The sequence below is a fragment of the Tachyglossus aculeatus genome, chromosome X1 (assembly GCF_015852505.1).
Source record: "Tachyglossus aculeatus isolate mTacAcu1 chromosome X1, mTacAcu1.pri, whole genome shotgun sequence".
Classification (NCBI taxonomy): domain Eukaryota; kingdom Metazoa; phylum Chordata; class Mammalia; order Monotremata; family Tachyglossidae; genus Tachyglossus; species Tachyglossus aculeatus.
Window position 1 is genome coordinate 72409420 of NC_052101.1, and position 18017 is coordinate 72427436.

Consider the following 18017-nt stretch of genomic DNA (forward strand, 5'->3'; position numbering starts at 1 on the left):
GTAAGCGCTCAATAAATACGATTGATGATGATGATGGATGCTCATTGTCGGCTGTACAGCATTCTAGGCATTTAACACTCCTGGTGGTAAATGAGATCAAATGCTTTGACTGAAGCATATAGACCATTAGCCCCAATATTTGCTTTGTTTAGCTGCTAGGATAATCTCTTTTTCATATACTTGTTGGCAGTTTATTGGCAAATAACTTAGTCACAAATTACCTCTGACCAGGGACAGGGTGTTGATACAATGCTTAACAGGGGTCTGGTATTCTAAGTTCATTTTGTCTTTTCTTGGAATTTCTTAGCAACTGCCAAGCTATTTCCTACTTCATTTCCAGTAATTAGCCTCAGAAACCTTGCCCAGGGGCCTTTCTTCACTTTGATTTCCATGCAGAACTTCCATTAGCATAGTGGGAAGGATCTCTGCTCCACAGTCTTCTTTTAAAATTCACTGAGGAAACAAGATAAAACAAAAATTCAACAGATGGTATTGGAGCTTTGGCCTGTTTCAAAGCCTAGACATTTCTATGAGTTGGCATAGGCTTAAAGTTACATATCATCTTGCATTTTATTTGTGGCTTTCAAAGCGACAATAATAGTTTGGCATTTACAGTGGGGAAGAAACTGAAAAGCATGCAGTAGATGAAGTTAGAAATCCCTTTTTATGTTCATGTGTGAAAATAATTAGTTTGATAGAAAACTAACAAGGGGAAAAATCAATTTGAGCAATGTAGAAACAGCTGTGAGTGATAGAAATAATTCATTGGAATTTCCAGGGAGAGCACCATAACCTTCCTTACAGTTGTACTTGTTAATTCTGGAGAGGTTCGTAAAATTGGCTCCAGGGGTTCAGCCTGGTCTCCTCATTCTTTATAGACAGATTTCCAGACTCTGAACTGAAATCCACTCTTCGTACACATTCATGTCACTGAGGGCACAAGTAATTAAATTTTGATATTTATCTAGTTGAACCTGCATAAAGTTTGCTCTTCTGAAATCAGGCTGAAAGAAAACCTCTGTGGTATAGTTGTGATTACCAACTGATGCTTCCGTGTCCCCTCATGCATGCATGGCGAACACAACTTTGACTTGCTACTCCTTAGAGAGAAGATATGGTGGGGGCCTGTGTCATTAAGCTTCCTGTGTCATTACATTAAGTTTTCATTCATCCAAAAGACTTTAGTATCGTCATTGCTCTCAAAAGCATTGTGGCCTAGTGGACAGAGCATGGGCTTGGGAGTCGGATGTGAGTTCATTCATTCATTCAATCGTATTTATTGAGCACTTACTGTGTACAGAGCACTGTCCTAAGCGCTTCGGAGGTACAAGTCGGTAACATATAGAGATGGTCCCTACCTAACAACGGGCTCACAGTCTAGAAGGGGGAGACAGACTAATTCTGCTTCTGCCATTTCTCTGCTATGTGACCTTGGGCAAGTCATTTAACTTCTCTGTGCCTCAGTTCCCTCATCTGTAAAATGGGGATTAATCCTGTGAGCTCCATGTGGGACATGGACTTTGTCCAACCTGATTAGCTTGTATCTACCCAGAGCTTAGTAGCTTAGTACGGTGCCTGGCACATTATAAGGGCTTAACAAATACCAGAAAAAAACCCCAACAATTATTGAATGCCTAGAAACAAAAGGCCATGTTCCTTTCTTTATTGTTGAGGCTCAGCTCTTGTTGAGATGCACAAATCTTCCAGATCCAGGAGGGCAAAACTTACCATGACTGTGTGCATATGTGTAAAATGTGAGCCTAGATTTGGAGTCTTTGTGAATCTGGCTGCTGATTAGCCTGCACTCAATTGGTCTGGCCACATGACAGAACCTTATTCATTCAGTCAGTCAGTCATATGTATTGAGCGCTTGCTGTGTGCAGAGCACTGTGCTAAGCACTTGGGAAGTACAAATCGGCAGCATATACAGTCCTTACCCAACAATAGGCTCACAGTCTAGAAGGGGGAGACAGACAGCAAAACTAGTAGACAGGTGTCGATACCATCAGAATAAATAGAATCATAGCTATGTACACATCATTAATAAAATAAATAGAGTAATAAATATGTACAAATATACATACGTGCTGTGGGGAGGGGAAAGGGGTAGGGTAGAGGGAGGGAGGGGGACAATGAGGAGGGGAGGAGGAGAGGAAAAAAGGGGGAGCTCAGTCTGGGAAGGTCTCCTGGAGGAGGCGAGCTCTCAGTAAGGCTTTGAAGGGAGGTAGAGAGCTAGTTTGGCAGATATGTGGAGGAAGGGCATTCCAGGCTAGAGGTAGGATGTGGGCCAGGGGTCGATGGTGGGACAGGCAAGAACAAGGCACAGTGAGGAGGTTAGCGGCAGAGCAGCGGAGTGTGCGGGCTGGGATGTAAAAGGAGAGAAGGGAGGTATCTAGATGTGAGAAAGGATGAGCTGTACAAAGTGGTGGCTCCTTCCCCCAAACAGTATCTGTATCTAGTCTTCCAGAAAATTCCATCAACATTGGGGCTACTGGATCAGTATCAGGAAAGAGCATGACCTAATGGAAAAGCCATAGGGCTGGAAGTAAGAGGACCTAGTTTCTAAACCCATTTTTGCCACTGGTCTTCTGTGTGACTTTGGACAAATCACTTCCCTCTCTGTGCCTCAGATTTCTCACCTGTAAAATGAAATTAATACATTTGCTCTCCATATAATTTGGAATTGTGGGTCCCACAAGAACAAGTTCTAGGCAACATTGTACTGCCTTTTACCTACTCTACTGCTTAGAACCGTTTTTGTCACCTAGAAATGATGGAGTTTCCTTCTGCGAGTGACAGGCAAACCTCAACCACAGACGAGCTCTCCCAATTCCAGAGTTGTGCTTTGTCTCCTGGGGCTTTCTGCACCTATTAATTGCTCAATAACTTTCACAATTATTATTAAGATCAAGAATTTAGGGTCTTGAAAGAGTTTCCCCATTGGTAAATCTGGACTTCTTATTGCATTGACAAATGATTACAATATGTTTAGTCTTTTTTTCATGCAACAAGCAAAAGAGATCTCAGAATGAACCATCAGTAAGTAAATATCCACTGGGTTTGGCACAGCCTAGTTCATTGGGGAAACCCTAATTGAATTTGCCTGATTGCTCAATCCCTACACTTCTGTTTAATTAATAGTTCATCCCCAAAGTCACAGACGGGTTTCCAAAATACAGCCACTTCAGGAAATGTGGCACATATTTGAATGAAAAGGAACTTCATTCTAAATTTCTTTGAGAATCAAGTTCTCTTCTGTTTTGATGAGTGCATAATGTTATCAAGTTAGAGAAAAATGTTTTTGCTCAACCTGCAATCTTAAGCCTCTTTGAGATTGGATAGTGGTTTTAAATAAGTAGAAAAAAAATGGGTCACATTCTCTAAGAGACTCTGATCCCAAAGCTCTTTTTATCTTGTTAGAACAATTTCAACTTAAATAATTACCACCCTTTCCCATTCTATTATTCCAAGTAAGTTAAATTTCTCATAACCATTATACATCCTACACTAATTATGTGATTTTACATTCATAATAGCACCTTGAATTTATATAAACTCTTCCTTTGAGATTTCAAAGTGTTTCATCTGTTATCTCATTCTTGTACTCATATTCTCCCTACTAGATAGAGGAAAGTTTTATTAGTCATAATGTATAAGCAGGATACCCAGTAAATTACTGGAAGAATCTAGACTAGAACTGGGTGGTAGAGTGGAAAAGAGTGAAAGTTATTTCCCTATCTTCACACGTTGAGATAATAGCAGAATAAAGCTTGAAAGTCTATTAGACTGAGAAGCAGTGGGGCTTAGTGGAAGAAGCTTGGGCCTGGAAGTCCGAGGACCCAGGTTCTAATTCCGGCTCTGCCACTTGCCTGTTATGTGACTCAGCAAGTTGCTTCACTTCTCCATTCCTTCAACTGTAAAATGGGGATTGAATACATGTTCTCCCTTCTAATTTGACTGTGAGCCCCATGTGGGTCATGGACTGTGTCTGACCTGATTAATTTCTGTCTACCCAGGGCTTAAAACAATTCATGACACATAGTAAATGCTTAACAAATAGCCTGATGACAATGATGACAATTATCACCATTATTAGAATTATTACTAGGCTACACTGCTCCTGAGGCACCACTACAGAGAGGTTCCAATTTTTCCCTAACTGCAGGTTTTCCAGGGTCCTACCTTTATATGCCAAGTCATTTTAAAATCATTAATTTTTTTTATAAACAGTATTTGTTAGGTGCTTACTATGGGTCAGTCACTGTACTAAGTGCTGGGGTAGATACAAGACAATCAGGTTGGACACAGTCTCTGTCCCAAATAGATTTCACATTCGTAATCCCCATTTTACAAATGAGGTAACTGAGGCACAGAGAAGTTAAATGACTCGCCCTAGGTCACACAGCAGACCAGATCTTCTGACTGACTCCTAGGCCTGTGCTCTTTCCACTAGCCCATGCTGGTTTTCTACTTTCAGAGTTAGAATTATTAGGCAGCTTGTCTCATGGTGAAGGTCAATCAGGGATTCTGTCCAACCTGATTTGTTTGTATCCACCCCATTGCTTAGTACAGTGTCTGGAACACAGTAAGTACTTAACCAACACCAAAATTATTATTATCATGATTAAGGGGCTGTGTGGCAGTCATTCCTTAAGTTTTCACTAAGGAATTAATTATTTAATGTTGATTCTAGTATCCTCAGGTTTGATTTCATCACATTTCAACACGTGCACATAGAATGACCATCCATTTAGAAGATTTAGGTTCTAGTCTAGTCCTCATTTTCAATCATTTTTGCTGTGAAAATGAAAAAGGTACCTGAAATTAATGATCGGAATGGTAAAGCCATATCCAGATTTCACTAAAACTCATTTTTCATCAGACACAGACCAGGAGATATGTTTGAAGGTGATGTGGCCCTCCACAGAGAAATACGTTTGAACTCCCACTGCCCAGATTACATAGAATGTTCTGTTAAGGCTTCAGCTATAGTGAGAGGATGTCCCGGTTTAGGTGGGACAGCCAAACTATTACAGGTTGTGCTTCGCCACCTGGTAGGCCTAAGGAAAAGCCTTCTTTTGGCAGAGAAACTGGTGACTCTTGATACTGCCTTTGAAGAAGAAGAAGAGAAGTGCTTCTTTTCATCTTTTCTTTTCATCTCTTTTGCAGGCTCCTCCTCCCCCTCCCATCCTCTTACTGTGGGGGTTCCCCAAGGTTCAGTGCTTGGTCCCCTTCTGTTCTCAATATACACTCACTCCCTTGGTGACCTCATTCGCTCCCACGGCTTCAACTATCATCTCTACGCTGATGACACCCAGATCTACATCTCTGCCCCTGCTCTCTCCCCCTCCCTCCAGGCTCGCATCTCCTCCTGCCTTCAGGACATCTCCATCTGGATGTCTGCCCGCCACCTAAAGCTCAACATGTCGAAGACTGAGCTCCTTGTCTTCCCTCCCAAACCTTGTCCTCTCCCTGACTTTCCCATCTCTGTTGACGGCACTACCATCCTTCCCGTCTCACAAGCCCGCAACCTCGGTGTCATCCTCGACTCCGCTCTCTCATTCACCCCTCACATCCAAGCCGTCACCAAAACCTGCCGGTCTCAGCTCCGCAACATTGCCAAGATCCGCCCTTTCCTCTCCATCCAAACCGCTACCCTGCTAATTCAAGCTCTCATCCTATCCCGTCTGGACTACTGCTCTAGCCTTCTCTCTGATCTCCCATCCTCGTGTCTCTCTCCACTTCAATCCATACTTCATGCTGCTGCCCGGATTATCTTTGTCCAGAAACGCTCTGGACATATTACTCCCCTCCTCAAAAACCTCCAATGGCTACCGATCAATCTGCGCATCAGGCAGAAACTCCTCACCCTGGGCTTCAAGGCTGTCCATCACCTCGCCCCCTCCTACCTCACCTCCCTTCTCTCCTTCTACTGCCCAGCCCGCACTCTCCGCTCCTCCACCACTAATCTCCTCACTGTACCTCGCTCTCGCCTGTCCCGCCATCGACCCCCGGCCCACGTCATCCCCCGGGCCTGGAATGCCCTCCCTCTGCCCATCCGCCAAGCTAGCTCTCTTCCTCCCTTCAAGGCCCTGCTGAGAGCTCACCTCCTCCAGGAGGCCTTCCCAGACTGAGCCCCTTCTTTCCTCTCCCCCTCGTCCCCCTCTCCATCCCCCCGTCTTACCTCCTTCCCTTCCCCACAGCACCTGTATATATGTATATATGGTTGTACATATTTATTACTCTATTTATTTATTTATTTATTTATTTTACTTGTACATTTCTATCCTACTTATTTTATTTTGTTGGTATGTTTGGTTCAGTTCTCTGTCTCCCCCTTTTAGACTGTGAGCCCACTGTTGGGTAGGGACTGTCTCTATGTGATGCCAATTTGTACTTCCCAAGCGCTTAGTACAGTGCTCTGCACATAGTAAGCGCTCAATAAATATGATTGATTGATTGATTGATTGATCTTCTTCGGCAGCGGCAATAACAGCCACCATCTACCCATAGGGTTGTGGATAGTCATTTCTAGTAGTCAGAAAATTTAGCATCGCTGGATATTTCCAGCCCCAGCCTCTCTGATGTGGCTATCTGGATGCAACAATTGCCACTGACCTCCTGCCACCACCCACCACCTGGGCCATAAAGGCAGAATCTCCAAGCTGTGCTCCAGGTGGGGTCTGGGGAGTCTTTAATTTTTGCAACCATTGCCCACATACTCTAGCTCTACACAGCAAGGATCATGTGGCCTCTAGCCTGTAACTTCCTCCTCTATACTGTAAGCTCTTTGTGGGCAGGGAAAGTGTCTGCCAACTCCATTATATTGTACTCCCCCAAGTGCTTAGTACACTGCTCTGCACACAGCAAGCACTCAGTATGTACCTGGATTGCACCAATATGGGTTCCCAGGCCAGGCTGAGGGCAGTTACAGCTGGAGTCACTGCCCCAGTGCAGGGCCCTGGGCAGTGGGCCTTAGTATTAATAATAGTAATAACATTGGTATTTGTTAAGCGCTTCACTATGTGCCGAGCACTGTTTCTAAATGCTGGGGTAGATGCAGGGTAATGAGGTTGTCCCATGTAGGGCTCACAGTCTCAATCCCCATTTTACAGATGAAGTAACTGAGGCACTGAGAAGTTAAGTGCCTTGCCCAAAGTCACACAGCTGACAAGTGGCAGAGGTGGGATTAAAACCCATGACCTTTGACTCCTAAGCCCAGGCTCTTTCCACTAAGCCAGGCTGCTTCTCTACCGTTGTTTGTGTTAATGGCTCAGGAACCCCCTCTTGCAGGGCCCAGGCAAAGGTGGGCATTTTGTGTGTGTGGATATGTATATGCCTGTAGCTCCCATTTTCCTACTTGTTCACCATCTCTTCAGTTCTCTCTGCACACTCTTTCTCCCCTCCATCTGTGTCTCTTTTTCTTTCCCCATTTTGGTCACTTTCTATACCTCTCTGACTCTAGCTCCATCTTTTCTGTCTTTTCAACTCCCATCTCCTTGAGATCCTGCTCCTTGATCCACTCTGCGCTCCCCAAACTTGGATCACCTTAGTCAGAACACACAAGTTTTACCAAGGAAGGCAGATGTTGAATTAGTAATGGAGATGCAGGAGTCATAATATCAGTAACTAGTTGCAATTTGTATTTGCTCTGATAGTCTGTTTCACCTCTGGAATTTGCCCATTCTGGAATGCTGCTCTCAGTCCAGTGCGATAGAAAGTGATGGAATGTGGAGATGGGGCAGAGACTGGGATAGTGTGTGGGGCATCACTTGGAGATGGAAGGGAAAAGAGCGATGGAGGAACATCAGGGGAAGCATTATCAAGAGTCAGATTTCCTCTGGGTACCCAGCAATGGGAGAGAACCATGTCTGAGATGTTTAGAAACCTTCAAGTGAGATGTTTCCAGACCATAAATATGATTGAATAAATTTATCTTTATTGACATGCTAAACTATTATCTGTTATTGATGATGGTGTTTAGTAAGTGCTTACTATGTGCCAAGCATTGTACTAAGCGCTGAGCTACATGCAATCTAAGCAGGTTGGACACAATCCCTGTCCGACATGGACCTTGCAGAGTTAGAGGGAAAAGAAATGTTTTATCCCTATTTTACAGAATAGGAAACTGGGGTGTAGTTAAGTAACTTGCCTCAAATCAAACAGCAGGCAAGTCACAAAGCTGGGACTAGAACATGGGTTTCTTGACTTCCAGTGGAACATCCATGTTGTAGTACTGACTCTGTGTTCTACACTGCGCATGCACAAACATCTGTTTCTCCTGACACCATGATGAACTGCATCCAGACAGACGCATGTTGTCAGAAGAATGTGTCCTGATTCAGATATCATGTTCTACCCAAAACATGTATTGAAAACAACACATTCTGTCAGCATTGTTGATGTCAAATAAGGAATAAACCCTTTTGATGTAGAAGATGGTGTGTAGAGTACCCCATACTTTAGTAATCCTTACACTAGCTTCATTTTGATTATGAAAGTGCACTTCAAACCATTTCTACCTTCTGCCCGTGCATATGTCTGAGCCAGGTTTGTTAAATTTTAAAATCAGGACTGTGGTTATTTATTAATATTTATGAAATTTCCTTAATTATACTTTAATCATTGCAGAAAAGACATTTTAAATATAGGCTGGATGTTAATTTAATTACCTGGAAAAGAAATTTAGATAATTTCCACTAATACATTTTCACTAATAAATATCTAATTTAATTTATCTGAGTTTGATTTGATAATTGAAGAATATTAATTAGCCACGGTTATTTGGTACTTAATTCATTATCAAATGTTAGTGTTTTTCTGTTTCCTACATGAAGGAAGAGATTTGGAAGAAGAAATTTTAAAAGACACAATAGCTTCTTTATGCCATCCTCATCATCATCAGAAGTATTTAGTAAGTGAACTGTGATGTGAATAGTCCCTATCCTCACGGTCCCTGCCCTCAAGAAGTTGGCAGTCTAAAATAAGGGAAAACCAAATACATGCAAGTCCAACTCTCAAAAACTATGGATGTAGCCTGTGATAACATGGAAACAACTAGTGAGGAGTGTCAAGCAGACCTTTCTAGAACCAGTTGTTCTAAGCAAGGGCACCAACTCCATGAGGGGGAGAAATGAATGAATGAATGAATGAATGAATGAATGAATTCCCTCAGCTTTTTGCATCATAGCTAGCCCACCCTGCCTCTTGGAGCTGTAGAGGGGTTAGAAATTGAGCCAAGAAGTTAACTTCACCTTTTTACCCTTTTGCAGAAGGCCATGGCACTATGGCTTATCCTAGGAACCTGGACCCCAGCAGTCTTCTCTTGCCCCATGTCTTGGAGCATGGTAGTGATGAGCTGGATATTTACAGCAGCTGAGCTGATATCCCTGTCTCCAGCCTTTACCCTCTTTAATCCATAATCCATGCTGCTGTATGAATCACCTCTGTGGCTCAGAACACATCTTTTCACTCCTCAAACAACCCATTTCCTTCCACATAAAAAAACCCCAAAAACCCCAATACCATGGTTTCAAGTCTCTCCACTGTTTACCTCCACAAAGAGCATGGTCTTGGGAGTCAGAGGTCATGGGTTCAAATCCTGGCTCCGCCAATTGTCAGCTGTGTGAATTTGGGCAAGTCACTTCACTTCTCTGTGCCTCAGTTTCCTCATCTGTAACATGGGGATGAAGACTGTGAGCCTCACATGGGACAACCTGATCACCTTGTATCCTCCCCAGCGCTTAGAACAGTGCTTTTCACATAGTAAGCGCTTAACAAATGCTATTATTATTATTATTATTATTATTATTAGCACTCTTCATGGGCTACTCCCCAGCTCTCATTCTTGGCTCCTTCTAAACTCACCCTCTAACTGTACCCCACCCTCAGCTCTAGCACCTTCCAGCTCTCACTCATGCTGTTCTTACAGCTAGGAACTCCCTTCCCTCCTTCTAAAATTCACCATGACCACAGCTCCTCCCATCTTCAAAGTCCTTCTAAAATCCCAACTCCCTGAGAACCCTAGCCTGACAAAGTCTCAATGCTCCAGGTACATCAGCCCAGTGCTAGCCATATGTTTAATTCCTGTCCCCAGCATTATATATCTCTGTATATATCAGTACAATGAATGATTTATTCAGCTATTTCATCCTGATATATTTGTACTAATTCCTGTTATACCCTTGTTCTTCCTCCTGCTCTTACTATTTATAAATTATTTTTGGCTGTCTCCAAGGCATTAGATTGAAAGTCCTAGAGGGCAGTGATCATGTAACTTTTTTTTTGTATTTGTTAAGCTCTTTCTATATGTCATGCACTGTACTAAGTGTTGGGGTAGATACAAGGTTGGGATAATATAATCACTCATCCTATCCCACCTGGTTTACTGCATCAGCCTCCTTGCTGACCTCCCAGCCTCCTGTCTCTCCCCACTCTAGTCCATATTTCACTCTGATGCCCAGATCCTTTTTCTACAAAATCGTTCAGGACATGTCACCCCACCTCTCACAAAATTCCAGTGGTTGCCCATCCACCTCCGCATCAAACAAAAACTGCTCACCATTTAAAGCACTCCCCCTTGACCCCTCCTACCTCACCTCACTACTCTCCTTCTACAACTCAGTCCACACTCTTAGATCCTCTAATGTTAACCTTCTCACTGTGCCCCAATCTCACCTATCTCACTGCAGAACTCTAGCCCACATCCTGCCTCTGGCCTGGAACGCCCTCCCTCCTCAAATCTGACAGACAGTTACTGTCTCCTGCTTAAAAATCTTATTGAAGGCACATTTCCTCCAAGAGGCCTTCCCAGGCTAAGGCCCCTTTTCCTCTTCTCCCACAACCTTCTGCTTAGCCCCTGACCTGCTCCCTTTGTTCTTCCCAGCTCTCAGCCCCAGAGCACTATGTACATATCTGTAATTTATTTATTTGTATTGATGTCTGTCTCCCCACACTCTAGACTGTAAGCTCATTGTGGGCAGAGAATGTGTCTGTTTATTGTTGTACTGTACTCTCCCAAGAGCTTAGTACAGTGCTCTGCACACAGTAAGTGCTCAAAAAGTAGGATTAAATGAATGAATGACACATTCTCTATCCCACATGGGGCTCATAGTCTTAATCCCCATTTTACAGGTGCGGTAACTGAGACACAGAGAAGTGAAGTGACTTGTCCAAGGTGTCACAGCCAACAGTGGGATTAGAATGCAGATACTCCCAGACTTGTGTTCTATCCATTAGGCCACGCTGCTTCCCTAGCTTGCATCTACTACTATACTCTCTTAAGTGCTTAATGCAATGCTTCACACTTAGTAGGTGCTCAGTAAATACCACTGGTGATGGTGATAATTAGAAAAAAATAATTGTGGCACATATTAAGCACTTTAAGCTCATTGTGGGCAGAGAATGTGTCTGTTATAATTTACTCTTCCAAGAGCTTAGCATAGTGCTCTGTACACAGTAAGTGTTCAATAAATATGATGGACTAACTGACTAGTTACAAGATAATTAGCTCAGAAACAGGCCCTAAGTCACATGGAGGTCACAGTCTAAGTAATGATGATGATGATGTTCTCTAGGGAAAAGTGGTTTGTCTGGACTGGGAAGTCATTGCAGAGTCTAGGTAAACCCTGTACAGTCAGCTTGCACAGATGACGTGCCACTCCCCAGACTGGGGCCACTCTGCTCTTCTGTTGCCACTCAAACATCAGCCGCCATAGGTCAGTTGGTCCATCCCCAGCTGGGCACAATAGTCACTTCCGTTTAGTTGCTGTTGGCAGTGACAAATAATGGCAGTGGTGGTGCACTAGTTCTTTCCTTCCTTTCTCCCTTTCTGTCCTTCTCCTCTTCTTTCCATTTGTTCCTCTTTTCTTTTCCCTCTCCTTTTCTCTTCCCTCTCCGTTTCTCCTTCTCACTCACTCCCTAACCCTCTCCTCCTTTTCCCCTCCTCTTCTATTTTCCTGTCATTTACCCAATTTCCCCATCATCCCCCTTCCCTTCTCCATGCCAACTTAGCCCTCCTGCATATCATTTACTAATCTACTTTCTTATTGATTTCTTTAATTACCCATTTTTGTTTTTATCATTTTTATCTATGCTCCTTTTTACCCATTGTTTATTTGGCAATTTATTTACACTTGTGCCCTCATTAGAATGGGGCTCCTTGAAGGTAGGTATTGTGGCTTTTACTTCTCTTGTGTGGTTGCCAGTACCTAGCACAATGCTCTGCACTCAGATACTCGACAAATGCCAATGATGATGATAATGATGTTTCCTCCACATCTCCTTGTTCCTGCTGAGCTCCAACTCTGTCTTCTTTGGATGAGATCTGGGGTTCTGTACTTTAATGTGGAGAAAAACATCAAGACAGTGTATAAATGGGTTAGATTTTAATTGAAAAAGTGAAATAGGCCATATTTTTTCATTTTTATCTTCAAAAGCTGTACTGAAGAAGTTATTTTCTCAGAAATTGAAATTTTAAAGCTCAGACAGAAAATTACTGGCATTCTACTTTCCCTTATTTGAGTTTATTATCACTGATCCCTATTCTTCTACCCAAGTGGGCGAAGGAATGGGACATGCATCCCCACTAAGTGTGCCTTTCACAAGGTTAAGCAGAATGCAAGATCACTTCCCCCATTAAGTTTGGTAGTAAAAGTAATACACTGACATGCATGCTGAGAATATTCTCTCACCCTTAGACCATAGGGAGGACACCAATAATATGGCCTCCTTCCTCTATACGTATACCCTCCCTCCTCCTATCCTAATGCTAGGTTTTGTTTATTTAAAGCCTTTTCTCCCTTCGAGGTGAAACTAAAGTCTTTGCTTGATTCACTACCTCCTCATCTCAGAGAGCAACATAATCTTTATGCTTTATTCCTTCCCCGTACCTCTTGTATATTTTAGTGTTTGTTTAATGTAAGCTCCTTGAGAGTAGGGATCTTATCTACTATCTTTACTGTACTTTCCCAAGTTCTTAGTGCCCTGCTCTGCACTGGATAAGTGCTTAATAAATACTATTGATTGACTGATGAGTAGAATAGTGTTTATTGAGTCCCTACTAGATGTAATGCACTGGGCTAAACTCTTGGGAAGTGACATCTTTTCTGCTCACTCTATTGGGGAAACAGACATGAAAATGTAAATGAACACGTCAGTAGCAAATCCAGGTCTTGAGTTGTCCAGTTGACTGATAAAAGGGCTTGATCTGTCTCAAACTGGGACCTGTGATCATGTTGGGAAGTGTGGAATAGTTCTAAGGGGATGATGGAGACAGGTGCACATTGAAGTTTTCCTCACCTTATTTCCTAGCTGTGCTCCTCTTTCTCATCTCCTCGGTGCCCTAATTTCCTTCTTGCCCCTCCTTACTAGCACCTCTCTTCTTCTGGACAAACCTTGGGATTTTTTTTTTAGGTGAGGAAATATTGAGGAGCCCAAGACTCTAAGGGAGATTACAACCACAGGGCCATAAGAGAACCACCCTGAGCTGGTATTTCATGGATCCACACCAAACTTCAGTGAGTAAGAGCAAAGTCTCTTCTCCCAGCATATCTGAGCAGATGGAACCATTTCTTAAGTTCAGCGATGTCCTATAAATTATTTGATGTCTCTAATTACTGGTTCAAGTTTCTGTTGCTGAGCACTGGACAGGTACCAAAACTTAACTTCCACAGAAAACCTGAAGGGAGAGAACAATTCATTTATGGGGCAAAAGTAACCCCTTAGGTTTTTTTTTCTGAACTTTAATCAATAGTAGCAATATTGTTCTGATTCTTATTTGAGTTTTTTTAATTTCACATATTCACTGTGTAGATGAAACACCCATTAGCAACAGCAAGCAGCCCACAATGGGGCTCACAGTCTTAAATAGAAAGAAAACAGCTATTTAAGCTCCAGTTATACAGATGAGGAAACTGAGGCACAGAAAGGTGAAGTGACGTGCCCAAGGTCACACAGCAGGCAGGATTAGGACCCATGTCCTCTGATTCCCAGGCCTGTGCTCTTTCCACTAAGCCATGCTGTTTCTTACAGGGTATAATCCTTACGGCAATTGATCAAAGCAGAACTATTTGCTAAGTAAGGAATATTGGGTAGAAAGGGGATGTTAGCAACTTTTTTCCTTAGAAACAACTTCCAAGAAACCAATTCATGTTTTGCTAAACTTCAGAGGTTCCTTAGAAAGTTCTTTCTTGGAAAAAGTCATTTCAGGAAATCGAAAGATAATAAATAATAATAATGTTATTTGTTAAGGGCTTACTATGTGCCAAGCACTGTTCTAAGCACTGGGGTAGATCCAAGGTGATCAGGTTGTCCCACGTGGGGCTCACAGTCTTACCTCCTTCCCTTCCCCACAGCACCTGTATATATGTATATATGTTTGTACATATTTATTACTCTATTTATTTATTTATTTTACTTGTACATATCTATTCTATTTATTTTATTTTGTTAGTATGTTTGGTTTTGTTCTCTGTCTCCCCCTTTTAGACTGTGAGCCCACTGTTGGGTAGGGACTGTCTCTATATGTTGCCAACTTGTACTTCCCAAGCGCTTAGTACAGTGCTCTGCACACAGTAAGCACTCAATAAATACAATTGATTGATTGATTGATTAATCCCTATTTTACAGATGAGGTAACTGAGGCCCAGAGAAGTTAAGTAACTTGCCCAAAGTCACACAGCTGACAAATGGCAGAGCTGGGATTAGAAACCATGACCTCTGACTCCCAAGCCTGGGCTCTTTCCACTGAGTCACGCTGCATCGCGGATGGAGGGGGTGAGGTTGGGGGGCCGCCACAGCTGCTGGGAGAGAGCGTGCCTTTCTCCACGCCCCCCCCACCCCCGACATCCTTCCCCACTCCCACTCACAAAGCAGAGGGGTCTGTGGCATCGACCAGGGCCGAGCCGACAGCCAGTGCACACCACCTGCTCCCCGCCGTGCGGGGTGCAGAGTGGGATGTTACCTACACCCTTTCCCCTTCACCCTTACCCCAACTCCCTCTCCCCCAGCCCCCTTTCCCCCATAAACACATCCCCATCGCCTGCCAAACTATGGAATAGGTTTTGGGCCATATCTGTTCTAAATGGGACTCTAATTTTAAAATAGGGTGAGAAAATGTGGAATATTCAAAATGTATCTTAAGCTATAGCTGTTTTTGTCTATGTAGACTGTTTAGCTCCTTTTTAAAAGCTTTTTGACACATTCTTGGCTCGGCAGAAGTTTCAATGTGAAAGATGAAAGTGTTTTCAATGCCTCAACGTTTTTATTTTGCTATTGTAAGGGCCGAGAAGACATGGTCTTAGCATTTTAGAAGAATGATTCTTAACATATCACTGAGTTTTAGTGATGCTGTGTTTAATACACAGAGGATCATCTTATAGAATTGTGAGAGAGGGTTTTCCAATGAATGATACCTTCTTACACTCTCTTTCCATTTTCAGTTTTAATTTGTCTGCTCTTAAGTCTGCCAGTATGTAATCTGTGCCTTCACCTCTTTAGCCCTTGGTCTAAAGAAAATGATGACTTTAAATTTACAGCTGTTAAATAGATTGTTAATGAACAAAAGAACCTATCAATCTCTTGCAGACCAGAACTATATAAAAAAAGCTAATTACCAAACCATTTTGTTAATGGTTATTTTAATCATACTGACTGCCCTTCTTGGCAGTGAGAGCCATTAGGCTGCAAAGGCAGGAGGCAAGCGATCACAGTAAAATGGTGCTGATGCTGGGAATTGGACTCAGGAGAACAATTTGACTTGTCAGTTTATATAGACGTAAAGCTTCATTGTTGTGCACAGACACAACTGGCTTTTTAAAAGTCTATTTCCCTCCTGATGATGTGAAAATCTGCTAGTTTGTCCCCTACTGTTCTTCAACCCTTGAATTTATTAGATCACAATTTAGCTAGTGTAAACAGTGGCTAAAGGTGGCAGGAGAGTGCAAGAAGGTCTGGGCTTTGCTAAAGAGAATAACAGGCCAAACTAAATACATTCAGCAGCTAGCAAGGTTATTAGTTGAAGTCAGAGTTAACTATTTTTTAAAATGGCCTGGTGCCATTTTGCACTTTTTGCAAAACAAGTCTTTGTTTAACTTAGTACAGTGTTCTGCACACAGTAAGCGCTCAATAAATACGATTGATTGATTGATTGAGTTAGTTTTCCAGCAAATGTCCCCATGGACTTTTCTCTGTGAGCCCGTTGTGGGTAGGGACTGCTTTTCTTTGTTGCTGAATTGTAATTTCCAAGCGCTTAGTACAGTGCTCTGCACACAGTAAGTGTTCAATAAATACGATTGAATGAATGAGTGAATGACCAGGAGCCCTGTTGGCCTGGGTTGGAATTTTCCTTCCCAGAACTCAGATTTCTTTCTACGAAAATCTAAGGAAGCAGTTTAGTCTAGTGGATAAAGCATGGGCCTGGAAGCCAGAGGACCTGGCTTCTAATCCAGGCAACACAACTTGCCTGCTGTGTGACCTTGGGCAAGTCACTTCCCTTCTCTGTGCTTCAGTGTCCTTGACTGCAAAATGGGGAATCAATACTTGTTTTCCCTCCTACTTAGATTGCAGCCCCATGCAGGACAGGAACTGTGTCTAATGTGATTAGTTTATATCTACCCCATGACTTAGAACTGTGCTTGACACATACTTAACATTTATACCACTAAAAAAAAAAACAACAATAAAAAACAACTACAGGTTGTCTGCCAAACTACTAAAGTAGTGTCTAGGTACTCTGGTGCTGTGTTCAGTAAGCTTGTTGTGGGCAGGGAATGTGACCGTTTATTGTTGTATTGTATTCTCCCAATGCCTGGAACAGTGCTCTGCACACAGTAAGTGCTCAATAAATACAATTGAATAAATGAATACAAGAAGCGAACATCCTGAACTCTAAGTAAAGTTGAAGTTTAGCAGCAATATTACCCCTTATTGGTGGAAGGTTAGAAGACTCAGTGACCCTAAGAGGAAGGATATGGGAATGCTTCTCCCCACTAATATGTGATTTGAGACCATGGTCTTCTTTGACCACCCGAAAGAAGGCAGCTCGCACTTTTCTGCCTTATTCATGTGTATAAGTGGAGTTCCAAATTCTGGCTTTCCCAGGTGAGTTATAAGAAGGAAGTAGCTCATCCTCAAATTGGTAAATTCAAACACCTAGACTGAAGAACCTCTTCAACACAGCAAGATAGCCAGAACTTAGTTCCCATTGTTGGAAAAAATTTCAATCCAGGGATTGGGGAGTGATTCCTGAACAGATGTGTATCAACACATTTTATTAGCATTAGCTTTTTTTATTTGTATTTGTTGAGTTCTTATTATGTGTCAAGTGTCGTTTTAAGTGCTGCGGTAGATACAAGTTAATCAGGCCAGATGCAGTCCCTGCCCTACATGGGGCTCAAAGTCTAAGCAGGAGGGAGAAGTGGCATTGAATCCCCATTTTGTTTCTGAGGAAACTGAGGCACAGAAAAGTTAAGTGACTTGCCCAAGGTCACAGAGTAGGCAAGTGGTGGAACCGGGATTAGAACCCAGGCCCTCTGGCTCTTAGGCCTATGATTTATCCACTAGGCCATGCTGCTTCATTCATTCATTCATTCAATCATATTTATTGAGCACTTACTGTGTGCAGAGCACTGTACTGAGCGCTTCCCAGATCTGTACTGAAAACTGGACTGTCTTCAATCGATCAATAGTATTTATTCAGTGCTTACTGTGCTTCCCTCAGTTCTTGAGAATATCCAGTACAATAGAGGAGGTGGACATGATTCTGGGCCATGAGGGGCTGGCAGACATTAAAATATGTTACAAGTAGATATGTACATAAGTGCTGTGAGGCTGAGGTTGGGGTGGATAAAGTGTGCAAGTCTAAATGCGAAGTTGATGGAGAAGGGAAAGCAAGTAGGGGAAATGAGGGCTTTAATCATGGAAGACTCTTGGAAGAGGTGTGATTTTAATAAGGCTATGAATGGGGCCATGGACAAAGGGCCAGTGGTGAGACAGGAGAAATCAAGAGCAACAGAGGA

The 18017-nt window shown here is 42.7% G+C and overlaps 1 protein-coding gene across 4 annotated transcripts in view; it reads left to right on the forward strand.

Moving 5' to 3' along the window:
- The window catches only part of FHIT (fragile histidine triad diadenosine triphosphatase), a 1410080-nt gene that overhangs the window by 1194599 nt on the left and 197464 nt on the right, over nucleotides 1-18017 (forward strand). The gene's annotated exons all lie outside the window — the stretch shown is intronic.